Below are 12,182 nucleotides of genomic sequence, written 5' to 3' on the forward strand. Positions count from 1 at the left end.
ATATTTTTGCGGCCGTCGTTAACCCTAAAAGGCCGGTTTCGTGGGAAAAGGCTCCTTTCGTGGGAATGACGCATTCATGTTCTAATTGTATCCCGATGACACGCGTAGTTGCATTTTAGGATTGCACGACTGACCTTGAGCAGGCAGCTTCGCGTAAAGATAAACATTTTGTAGCAAGTCTATCTATGGAGATGCGCGTCATTGTTGCGCAGAGCAGAGATAGCGTGCGCTCACGCTGTGCTCGTGGTGATGGCAACTTCGCCCGCATGTGGCAATCGTCACTATATTTTCGCCTTCTCCGCACCGTGATAATGCGCCGACGAGCCGGCCGTCTGTGCTTGATAAATGTTGTTAGATGTTGGCTGGCTGACACGTGGGGCGCCTGTACTGTTGTTACATGATCGGCTCGTGCCGGACCTTGATTTGTGCATGGTGCGAATGACAGGGCCTTAATTTTTTAAGTGAGCATTTCTTGTTTAGCCGTCGGATTTGTGTTTTAATCTTCCATATCTTCTCTCTTTTCCACAGCTCGGACTACCAGCTTTAATGCATCGGTGCAGGAAAATGTTGACAGCAATGACAGCAATGAATTTCAAACCGTTTTCCAAAAAGAAGAGCCCCTTGTTAACAGTGTACACTCGGAGTGTGTTGGGCTAGTAAAAGAGCTGCTGAACCACTTTATGAAGCATGAGGCCTACTGCAACTTGCCTGGCAGTGAAAACAACTTGATGTCGGGTCACCAGAAGGGCTGAAGCAAGTTTTGGAAATCGGATCCGACACTGAAAAAGAAATTCGTAACTGGGATCCCCAAGAAAAGAAGAGCTTCAGGACAAGTGCACAGGCATTTTACATTTCTACTGCGAAACATCTAATCAAGCGGCTTCCTCTGGATAACAAACTGCAAAAATGATAACAAAACATAACATAAAATGACAACAAAATGATAACAAAAATTCCAAAATGAATTCCAAACAAGGTTTCTCAGAATATTGTGAAAGCTTGTTTTGCTATGCATTTCTCGCCGTATTGGACAACCTTGAAAACTGATACCGGTTGCTCCAAACTGCTCCAAAATTGACTTTTTGGTGCTCCGAAATGCTCCATATTCTAATTTTTCGTGCTCCAAAAATTGCTCCAAATTGTGGTTCCTTAGTGGCAAAACTGACTGCTCTCTTCTTGTCTCTTAAGGTTATACCTACCATTTTTCTTTCCATTGCTCGCTGCGTCGTCCTCAATTTAAGCTGAACCCTCTTTGTAAGTCTCCAGGTTTCTGCTCCGTAGCTAAGTACCGGCAAGATACAGCTGTTATATACCTTCCTCTTGACGGATAGTGGCAATCTACCTGTCATAACTTAAGAGTGCTTGCCAAATGTGCTCCACCCCATCCTTATTCTTCTAGTTACTTCAATCTCGTGGTTCGGCTCCGCGGTTATTACCTGCACTAAGTAGACATAGTCTTTTACAACTTGAAGTGCACTATTACTTATCTCGAAGCGCTGCTCTTTTCAGAGGTTGTTGTACATTACTTTCGTTTTCTGCAGATGAATTTTAAGACCCACCTTTCTGCTCTCCTTGTCTAATTCCGTAATCATGAGTTGCAATTCATCCCCTGAGTTACTCAGCTATGCAATGTCATCGGCAAAGCGAAGGTCACTAAGGTACTCTCCATTAACTATTATCCCCAACTGTTCCCATTCTAGGCTTCTGAAAACCTTCTGTAAGCACGCGGTAAATAGCATTGGGGAGATTGTGTCCTCCTGCCTTACACCCTTGTTCATTGTTATTCTGTTGCTTTCTTTATGAAGCACTATGGCAGCAGTTGATCACGTAGATTTCTTCCAGAATGCTTATATATACTTCATCGACGCCCTGATTCCGCAGTGTCTGCATGACGGCTGATATTTCTACTGAATCAAACGTCTTCTCGTAATCTATGAAGGTTATGTGTAGTGGTTGGTTATATTCTGAGCATTTCTCTATTACCTGATTGATAGTATGAATGTGGTCGGTTGTTGAGTAGCCTGTTCGAAATCCTGCTTGTTCCTTTGGTTGATTGAATTCAAATGTTTTCTTTACTCTGTTAGCAATTACCTTTGTAAATAGCTTGTATACTACAGAGAGCAAGCTGATCGGCCTGTAATTATTCAAGTCCTTGTCATCTCATTTCTTATGTGTTAAGATGATGTTAACGTTCTTCTAAGACTGTGGTACTCTTCCCGTCAGGAGACACCTCGTAAACAGCGTGGCTAGTTTTTCTAACACAATGTGTCCTCCATCTTTCAGCAGATCTGATGTTACCTAATCCTCACCAGCAGCTTTGCCTCTTTCCATGCTCTCCAAAGCTTTTCTGACTTCTTCTATCATTACTGGTGGGGTGTCATCTGGGTTACAGCTAGTTCTTATAGTATCAAGGTCGTGGTTGTCCCGGCTACTGTACAGATCTCTGTAAAACTCCTCCGCTATTTTAACTATCCTATCCATATTGGTAGTTATTTTGCCTTCTTTGTCCCTTAATGCATACATCCGATTTTTGCCTATCACAAGTATCCTCTTCACTGCTTTGACGCTTCCTCCGTTTTTCAGAGCGTGTTCAATTCTCTCCATGTTATACCTTCTTACATCGCATACCTTACGCCTATTAATCAACTTCGAAAGCTCTGCCAGTTCTATTTTGTCTGTTGTACTTGAGACTTTCATGATTTGACACTTCTTAATGAGATTCTTCGTCTCCTGGGAAAGCTTGACCGTGTCCTGTCTAACTACCTTGCCTCCAACTTCCACTGCACAATCCGTAATGATACTCGTCAGATTATCATTCATTGCATCTACGCTAAGGTTGGTTTCCTCACTAAGAGCATAGTACCTGTTCTGAAGCGAGACTCTGAATTCCTATACTTTCCCTCTCAGTGCTAGCTCATTGATTGGCTTCTTGCGCATCAGATTCTGTCGTTCCTTCTTCAAGTCTAGGCGAATTCGAGACCGTACCATTCTATAGTCACTGCATCGTACCTTGCCAACCACTTCCACATCCTGCACGATGCCTGGGTGTGCACTCATTGTAAAGTCTATTTCGTTCTTATTTTCGCCTTTAGGGCTCGTCCATACTTGCGGTTTCATCGTTTTCGGTAGAAGGTATTTAAAAATCCGTAAATTATTGCGTTCTGCAAATTCCACTAGTAGCTCTCCTCTGGCATTTCTAGTACCGATGCCATAATCTCCTACTGTCTGGTCTCCAACCTGCTTCTTCCCTACCTTTGCGGCAACGTGTATGCGTACAACTTGGGTGAACCGGATGTACCGACTAGAAAAGAAGTACGTCTCATTCACAGAGCCGGTACAGGCGGAAACTCCCTGACTCTATACCAAGGAGGTGCGTGAATTGGTACGCGACAGTGAGGAGGAGCTATGGCAACACGCAATGAGTGAAAAAGCTACCCTCGAACTTTACCGTAACAGTGAAAGCACAATAGGCTCAGCTCGCATTTACGACAACAGCACCGGGAGTTCGTTTTTGTTCGAAACACGAGCTGGCGCGCTTCAAACCCTTAAATACAAGAGAACGATCGCCGGGGAGACGCCGATCGCGCCATGACTCCCGCGCACGGAGTCATTGCGCTCCACGCTGTGCTTTGCGGAGGAAGATGGAGAGACTGATCTGCAGGCAGTGAGAGAGTCGATGCGGCGCCTTGAACGCTGGAGGGCAGTGGTTGTGGCACTGCGGTCGAGAACACAAGGTGGCACAGTGTAATGACTAGATAGAGGCAGTGCAGTGTCAAAGCGCGGTTGTGTTAGCAAACACAAACTGAGCGCGCCCTTGTGCTTGTGCTTTCTACTAATTTCCCTACCCCTTTCTGTTTGTTCGGTTTTCTTCCCTCTTGCTGGGCATGTCCGTTGGTTTTTTGTTTTTTATTGTTTTTTACTCTTTTTTCAACGTTTTTCTTTTTATTTTTCATATCTGCGTGTTAGGGTGTCTTTACATATTGTAAGTACACCTGCCCGTTAAAAAGAGAACAGCAGCAAATCATCATCATTATCATCATCATCATAACCCATACTGGCTCCACGAAGTGGGCGAGCACCGCAATGACTGCGCGTCGCTATGAGCAGCGAGCAAGGAAGAGACGCGCGTCCGAAATTCTGTTGGTGAAAGTGGTGTGAACGCCATGGTCGACGCCGCTGTAGGCATCGCGCATTGCAGCTGTTTGAGTGCCGACAATGGCACGTCTTCCTACAGCCCAATGTGTGTTCCACACAGACGACGAGTCGCACGCTGTGCATATAACTGGTACAGCCCAACATCAAATGGCCACAAGAGGACAGATGAATAAGGGAATGGCTGTCGAAGACAGCGGATGATATCGTGCTTGTGGGCTGCACCAAAGCGTGTGGCGGGGCTCTTCAAAAAATATTGTGCATATAACGTGTATATACAATCATACCAAAACTTACGTCACGTCACGTCATCATATGATTATGATTGAGCACATGTACAGAGGATTCACGGTTTACCGGATTTAACCTCTGGAGAAACCTCCTTCATCAACAATCACTTTGTGGACATGCGGAAATTTTTTTTCGGTAGCTGAGTACATATGCGGTCCTTCGAACATGTGGTTTTTCTTTGAAGTCGCACGTGTAGCATCGTTTGCAGTTTAGAACTGGCCCTAGTCCGGGCTTTATTCCTCCTGTTTCGTTCGGCCCCTGTCCGACTTGCAACTTGCAAAAATGCAAAAAAGAAACTTGGACCATCTCCTCGAAGGAAACCCTGATATGGGATGTGAAGCAGCAGTGGTGCTCACGGGGGTTGACCCGGTTGAAACGGGGGTTGAAGTGGGTGCTGGAAAAACCATGGAGCAAGAGTACTTGAGGAGGAGAAACCCTCAGAACACGACAGCACGTGAGGGCGATGCAATAGCGTCACGGAGGCATCCTCCAAGATGGCGGGCGCGTGGCAGCGTGTTCACAGAGATGGGCGTGGCCTGCTTTTTTTCTTCGCACCGCGGCGCTTCGTATGGTCGAATATGGTCGAAAAGGCTACCGCACTGTTGGCGAAGCTCCTAAGTGGCTTTCTCAAAAAAAAAAAATGGTTTTGCGCTTTTATGTATATATATTCATGCTCCTTTGGAAATGTCCGGTCAAGGAGTACGAGAGGCAAAGTCAATGCTGAGGCGTTTTATTTTACAATGGGGTTTTTATTTTGCTGTAGATTTGCGCCGCCCATATTAACCCAGTTATAATTGCGATGCCTCTGCAAGAGATCTGCATGTGCTGCAAACTTAATATACTTCGAAGTTCGCGGTCTGTATATAAGGGAGGGGGCACTGGCGAAAAAGAAAGAAAACCGACAGCCCGATCTGCAAGTGAAGTCAGAAGAGAGCCGCGTTCTACGTTCATGGATTACTTTTAACACTCGATTAAATGGGTTCTTTTTGCTTTCATAAAACTAGCGCTGCTTTTCATTGTGGCGCTGTTTCAAGAATTCTTGATTGATTGATTGATATGTGGGGTTTAACGTCCCAAAACCACTATATGATTATGAGAGACGCCGTAGTGGAGGGCTCCGGAAATTTAGACCACCTGGGGTTCTTTAACGTGCACCCAAATCTGAGCACACGGGCCTACAACATTTTCAAGAATTCTTGCAGACGCGCTGATGCAATCACAGCAGCGCTGCAACGTGGTTTTGTTGCTTCTTAGTATATAGTGTTCTTCACTTCTCATAGCGTTTCCTATTGGACGAGCAGGAGCAAGGGGAACGAATAGCCAGAGCAGCACACGGGGGCAGCGGGGACGTGTGCTCTCGTCTCTTCAATGGAACAATCACTCTGCTCCGAGAGCAGAGCTGGTAGCGGGCGTGCGTGATGTCAGGCGCCATGTAACCAATTTCTTACCGCGCCCGCATCGCTGACATGATCAGTTGTGCCATGCCGCACGCTCGCCCTCTCCGCACGCTGGTTTCCGTGCTTGCGCAGACATAAAACCAGAAGTGGCTTGCGAAAGGTCATGCCACTTCCTCCGCACTCTCCTTACTCTGCCGTTGGTGGCGGAGCACCAAAAACTGCTGCAAGCTGCCCTCGGCGCCGAAAAAGTGCTATTCTTAACCAATGAAACACAACGCCCCCACTCCTGCTCGATCACTGGAAGGAGCCGCAACTGGCCAGAACACTTTAAGCGCAGTTAGAACTGCTCCTGCTTGCCCAATGGAAAGCGCTATTAGGCTGGCACGCCTGCCGTCCAGCTGTGCTCGCCATAACTAGTCTCCTCTATAGATGAGGTACGTTCAATGGGACTTCTCAAGAAGGAGAAGAAGGCTGTCCGCTGCGCGAGGGATAAATAAAAAAATCACAGCATATCCATGGAGTGAATGATGAGTGGTGCGAAGCGTCCTCCGTCCATTCATCCGTCCGTGTGTTCGTCCGCCCGTCCGTCTGCCTGTCCGTCCACTCCTATCACTCTAGAGCACGCATCAGAGAGACAAACGCTTCGCCCCACTCATCATAATTCACTCCGTGGATATCCTGGCTACGCCGGATGTAAGGACAACCGACCATGTGATGCTGTAAGGAGCTTCGTACCTAAATGCAATGAAACTAAACGTCGCGCTGCTCGTCGCGGCTGTGATTACCTCAGCGCGCCTGTAGTAATTTTCTAAACAGAGTTACAATGTAAATCAGGGATAGTTCCACGAAGGATCAAGAAAGTGACCCATTTATTTGCGTGTAACCTGTGAGCGCAGAGTGTGGCATTTCGCTTGCGGATTGGGCTGTCAGTGTTTAATAAATGTGCAACATTTTATATTCATACCTACTTTGAAAATCCGGCTTCGGTGGTGCCGTCGACCCCCCCCCCCCCCTCACTGTGCATGCATGCTCTCGTCTCGTGCCCAAGCTTCTTATTCAAATATGACGTGCAGAAGAGCTTGCAGCAGTATGACATATTCCTGATAATAAAGGGAAGAAACAAGGCCTCATGTCACTCTCTATAACAGGAAAAAACTACAGCATTGACATAACATCAATTGTATAGTCGTAACCAGTTGGTAAGTTAATAAATCGCCACTGTTGAATCAAACATTCATTTCAACTCTCACACCAAAATTTTCTCTCCTCTATGCAGAATGCCAGAGCCGCATGCACGCAAGGTAACCATGCAAACGCCGCAGCATGAACGCGTTGTAATGCCCGCTGGAGAAGAACGGTTGCTCAGCCGACGAAGCTCGGCGTCAGCATCAGCAACTGCCATGCTCTCTCCTCGCAATGTGCCGTTGCCGTCAAGTCTGGCACGAAAGCCACACTCTCAAAGTGTCGCACTCACGCGCGAGGCTTCCAGCTCTTTTTCCAACTACCTCCCATCGCGCCGCAGAAGCAAGAGACAGGGAGGAGGTCTAGACTGAACGTCACTGGCTCTGCGACGACCACGGACTGCTTACAGGTGCGCTTTGGTCAATGATGGTCGTCCATTCGCACTGTGAGTTTTACGGAGTTCAGTGGATATGTTGGGGAATGTATAAGAACAAACATAAAGATCTTTTGCTTGTTGAAGATGAACGCCTCATACACACGGTGAGAGTTTTGTGTATCTGGTAAGAAACACTGCGCGTTACATAGTGATAACTCACTTTTTTTTATTCTTCAGTAATCTACCTCGATGAATACTTGGTTTTCTGAAAGACAACCTTCGGCCGCATGTGCAACATTTTTATTTGAATGCAATCGAGAGTACTGTAAATAAACACGATACTGATATTGCCATTGTGCTATCCAAAACATATATATCTGATATGTGGGGTTTAACGTCCCAAAACCACCATATGATTACAAGAGACGCCATAGTGGAGAGCTCTGGAAATCTCGACCACCTGAGGTTTTTTAACGTGCACCCAAGTCTGAGCACACGGGCCTACAGCATTTTCGCCTTTATTGAAAATGCAGCCGCCCCAGCCGGGATTCGATCCCGCGACCTGCGGGTCAGCAGCCGAATACCTTAACTACTAGACCACCACGACGGGACTATCCAAACCATAATAAAAATGCAGATGACGAAAAAGGAGACGATGATAACTCGGGCACTTTCAGTGTGAAGGACGTGGGGAGTACAAGTAGGTTGGATAATCGTAGCCTTCCACAATATTCCACCAAAATTACTCATCACATTAACAAGTGGCACCTGATGAATAAGTGGCGCTCAATTACCTAGAGAGTGAATGGCCTTCGGTTGACAACCTTATAATTATACGTATGTGATGAAATAGTAAAACGATCTTAACTATAGGAGAGCAATATGATTCAACGACAATAATTAGCCCAGTTTTTGTCCATATACACGTCCCCAGAAATGGGAGAATGTTATAATGCCTTTATATTTCTCAAATCGAGGTATTTAGTCAAAGTGTACGGTAATGAAAAAAAGTAATGCTGTCACAGACGAATTAATACCTCTTCACAAAGATCTATGTAAGAAAAATTCAGCGGTTGCCATGCTTTTATTCGCAAATTGGACCAAAATAAAAGCAGTAACAGAAAAAAAAATACTTGCCTTCAGTGTAGCGAGAACATTCGGCAGTGATTTTTTCTCGCGCGCGCACACACACAAACACACAAAACATGCGCATGCTGAAATCTCGTGCGCTCTGCTTTCTGCCGTGGTTGCTGCCGCCACCGGAACCGACATTAAATGCACCCTCGCGTGGTAGCAGGGTGCGTGAGGCGATACTCGCTGGTTTTATAGGGGCTATAGCTGGTGATTTGCTATGATGATGGCGATTGAAGGCTGATCCCTTTGTATCAGGTGGGCCAAATTAATCTGCCCTAGCCAGAAAAAAAAAACACTTAAAAAGAAAATAAACAAAGCACTCCACAGGCGTACACACCCGTATCTGTATGCCTTCAATTCTGTCCACATAAATCATTACCGATGCGTCGCGCGTCGCCACTGCACCAGCCTTGTTTTAGTGGTGCGTATACGGCCGCATAGTTCACTGTACCAGCCGCTCCATCGCCTGCGGGTGGCCCCGGGTCGTGTTTGTGAACAAACCCCAGAGCCTCAGGGAGTGTGGTGCCCTTTCGTTGGTGTGGGCCCAAACACGTACAGCGTAGCACTAGATGGGGGATGGTTTTTTCTTCCTGCCCGCACACCCGGCACATCGCACTCGTGTCATCGGTATTCTCGTCGAATTGGTGATGGTACAGAAGGGTTCGTAGTGCCCCAGCCCGCGCTTCGAACGGAGGGCCACTACCGCCATTGTTGTCGTACATGCGCTCCTTTTCTATTTCATTCTTGGAACTTCGATATACCGTCGAGGTTGCCTTGGAACGCATCGCCCTCCGCCACTGCTCGTTCTCTTCCTCCCGTACCTGTTCTTGGACGGCACGGGCCGTCCAAGAACAGGTACGCAGGGTGTACACCCGCGCAGTCCACTGTGTCATTATTCCAGCCAGGCTGGTGTATCGGAACAAGCGTCTTGCCCACCTGTTGTCATTCATTAACGCAGGCGGCCCTCGTAGGCTATCTTGCTCCTGGCTTCTCGGGCCTCATACGAAGACCATCCAACGTCTCCTTGAATGGCCTGTACAGCTATTCGTCCGTGGCATTCCAAGGCCAGTCAACCAACCTCCCGCTGCCCTCGTTCCAGCCAATGTCTGGTTCCTGGTTGGAAGGTTAGTACAGCATTGGCAAACGACAAGCATGGGACATGCACACACTTCCACATTTCCCGAACCAGCAGGAAGCGATTACAGCTCCAAGACTTCGTTTGCGCATGACGTTCGCCGCTTTGCGTGATGTTTGGTGGATGTTTTCCCCGTGAATGTCTAGAACATGCCCTGATGTACTGAGTTGGACACCGAGGTATCTGTACTCTTCCTTACATGGAATCTGCACAACCTCTGGCAGCAACACCTGCGAACACCAGCACCGCTGATTTCTTGGCATTGAAGCAGAGTCCAGGTTTGCTTTGGTGATTCGCTGATAATGAAACGAGGTGCTCCAGGTCACCCAAACTGTCAGCCATTAAGACAATATCATCCGCGTATACCAAGCCCAGAAGCCTCCAGGGCACTGGTGATCCGCCATATGAGTGGGCAAGAGAGAATTCACCTCCATCCGTCAGCAGCGCCCTCTCGAGGCTGGCCGTATACAGCATATACAGCAGCGGCGACAATGGACATCCCTGTTTGAGACCCCGCTTTACCGTCACTGGTTCAGCTTGGGTTTCGCCAAAACACGTCACCACCGTATTGTCCGTGTACAGCCGTCGCAGCAGACTAACCCATGTCCTCGGCATGCCAATCTGCGTCATGCAGTGAAACAAAGGTTCATGCGGTACGCTATTATATGCCTTTGCGACGTCGAGAAAACGAGTGTACAGTCCTCTGTTCTCCTTTCGTGCTATCTCGATAGCCTGGGTGAGCACAAATACATTCTCCTTGAGGCGCCGTCTGCTGCGGAAACCATTCTGCAGCTCCGTCAATTTGATGTCGTTTTCTGCTCAGCCGCCCATCCACGTCTTTAGGATTTGTGCGAAAGTTCGGTATAGCACGCTGGTTACTGTGAGGGGTCTGTACTCACGTAGCAACCCTGCATCTCCTCCTCTCTTCGGTACCAGGATCACCCGGCCACATCGCCAATCCTCTGGTATTGGTTCTCCTGCCATGATGCCCGAGAAGATATCTGCCATCTTCTGCCTGGCCTCATTTCCTAAGCATTTGAGCAGCCCCAACGGTATGCCGTCCAGCCCAACGTTTATAGATACTTTTTCAGTTCCGTAACTCCGCCGCCGCAGGCGGCCGCCGGTTTTACCCGGGCAGTGAGATGGCGCCACAGTCGCGAGTTGCGCTGTCGCGGGCGCACGTGTTGCCGGTGTTGCTCCTCCCCGCAGTTGCTTGGCCGCGTGCGCGGCTGTCATCGCGCTTTTTTTTTCTCGTTGTTGTGACCGTGCGCGCACGTGGTTATCCTCGAAGACTTCGATCATCTGTGAATTGTGACAACCTAGCACTACCGGCCACAGGACGTCTCGGAGCTGCCAAGCTTTACGATGCCAACTTGCTTCGTGCCCGGCTGCACCAGCGGGTACAAAAGCAATCCAGAAAAGCGGCACTTTTTTGCACCGCCGTCCGATCCGCAGCTGCTTGAAAGGTGGGTGAGAGCTATTCCCCGCGCCGATAAACTTCTGAGCAAGACATGCAAAGTGTGTGACGTGCATTTTATGCAACATGACATTGTGAAGACTTACAAGCATGTCATTGACGGCCAGGTTGTTGAAATAGACCGCGGCTGTTGGGCATTACAGCCTGAAGCCGTGCCGTGTCAATTTCCGAATGTTCCAAGCTATTTGTCAAAAACAATAAAGAGGCGGCGGTCGCCTAAGGATAGGGCCAGCTTACCCAACAAAGTCGTACTTGTTGCTATATGTGTTTCATGAATGTATACATGTATGTGTATTGTTGCAGATTGGGGATCATAAATTGAACTATAACCACTACGAGCAGCTTTATGATGCCGAGAAGAAGGTGGAGATAAAGGTGGTACCAAAACTGACCGAGTATCACATCAAGCCTCAGAAGCTTCAGGCCATGAATGTTCGCCTGGCAGCTCAAGTAAGACATTTAATATGACCTTGCTTGTCACCTGTTTCTTAGTTTATTGTAATGTGCTGAATGCTCCTGCTACATACACTTAATATTTCTTAATGTAAACATGGATTCATTGGCAAACAACATAAGTTCATCTGGCTTGCAACTCGATTAAGTGCACTCGCAATCGAACTAAAATATGAACCTCTTTTTCAGCTGTTCAGCCGCAGTGTGGCGATTGGTTTGAAAATCTACCGGCAGCTAAATGTACCCGGCTTTGATGACACTGCAGGAACTGAAAAAGTTACATCCCTGTTAAATGATCTTTTTGACATTCTGAATGCGAAGATCCCCCAGGCTGGCATAAGAAAAGGTTCCCCTAAAATTAAGGTAAGTGGTTTGTGTATTGACATTATGTGAGCAGCAAAAAAACCTTGTGATCAATTCTTATATTTCGATACACTATTCCCACTTTCTTTTGCACCATTTGTATCACTTTTGTTATAGTTTCGTAGACTATTTTTCATGCATTCACGCATAATGTTTCAGTTCCTGGAGGAATTTCTGGACATGCTGAATCAGACGGAAGCAAGAAAAAATGTCAAACTCATC

The sequence above is a fragment of the Rhipicephalus microplus genome, unplaced genomic scaffold (genome assembly GCF_043290135.1).
Source record: "Rhipicephalus microplus isolate Deutch F79 unplaced genomic scaffold, USDA_Rmic scaffold_48, whole genome shotgun sequence".
In the NCBI taxonomy this organism is placed as follows: domain Eukaryota; kingdom Metazoa; phylum Arthropoda; class Arachnida; order Ixodida; family Ixodidae; genus Rhipicephalus; species Rhipicephalus microplus.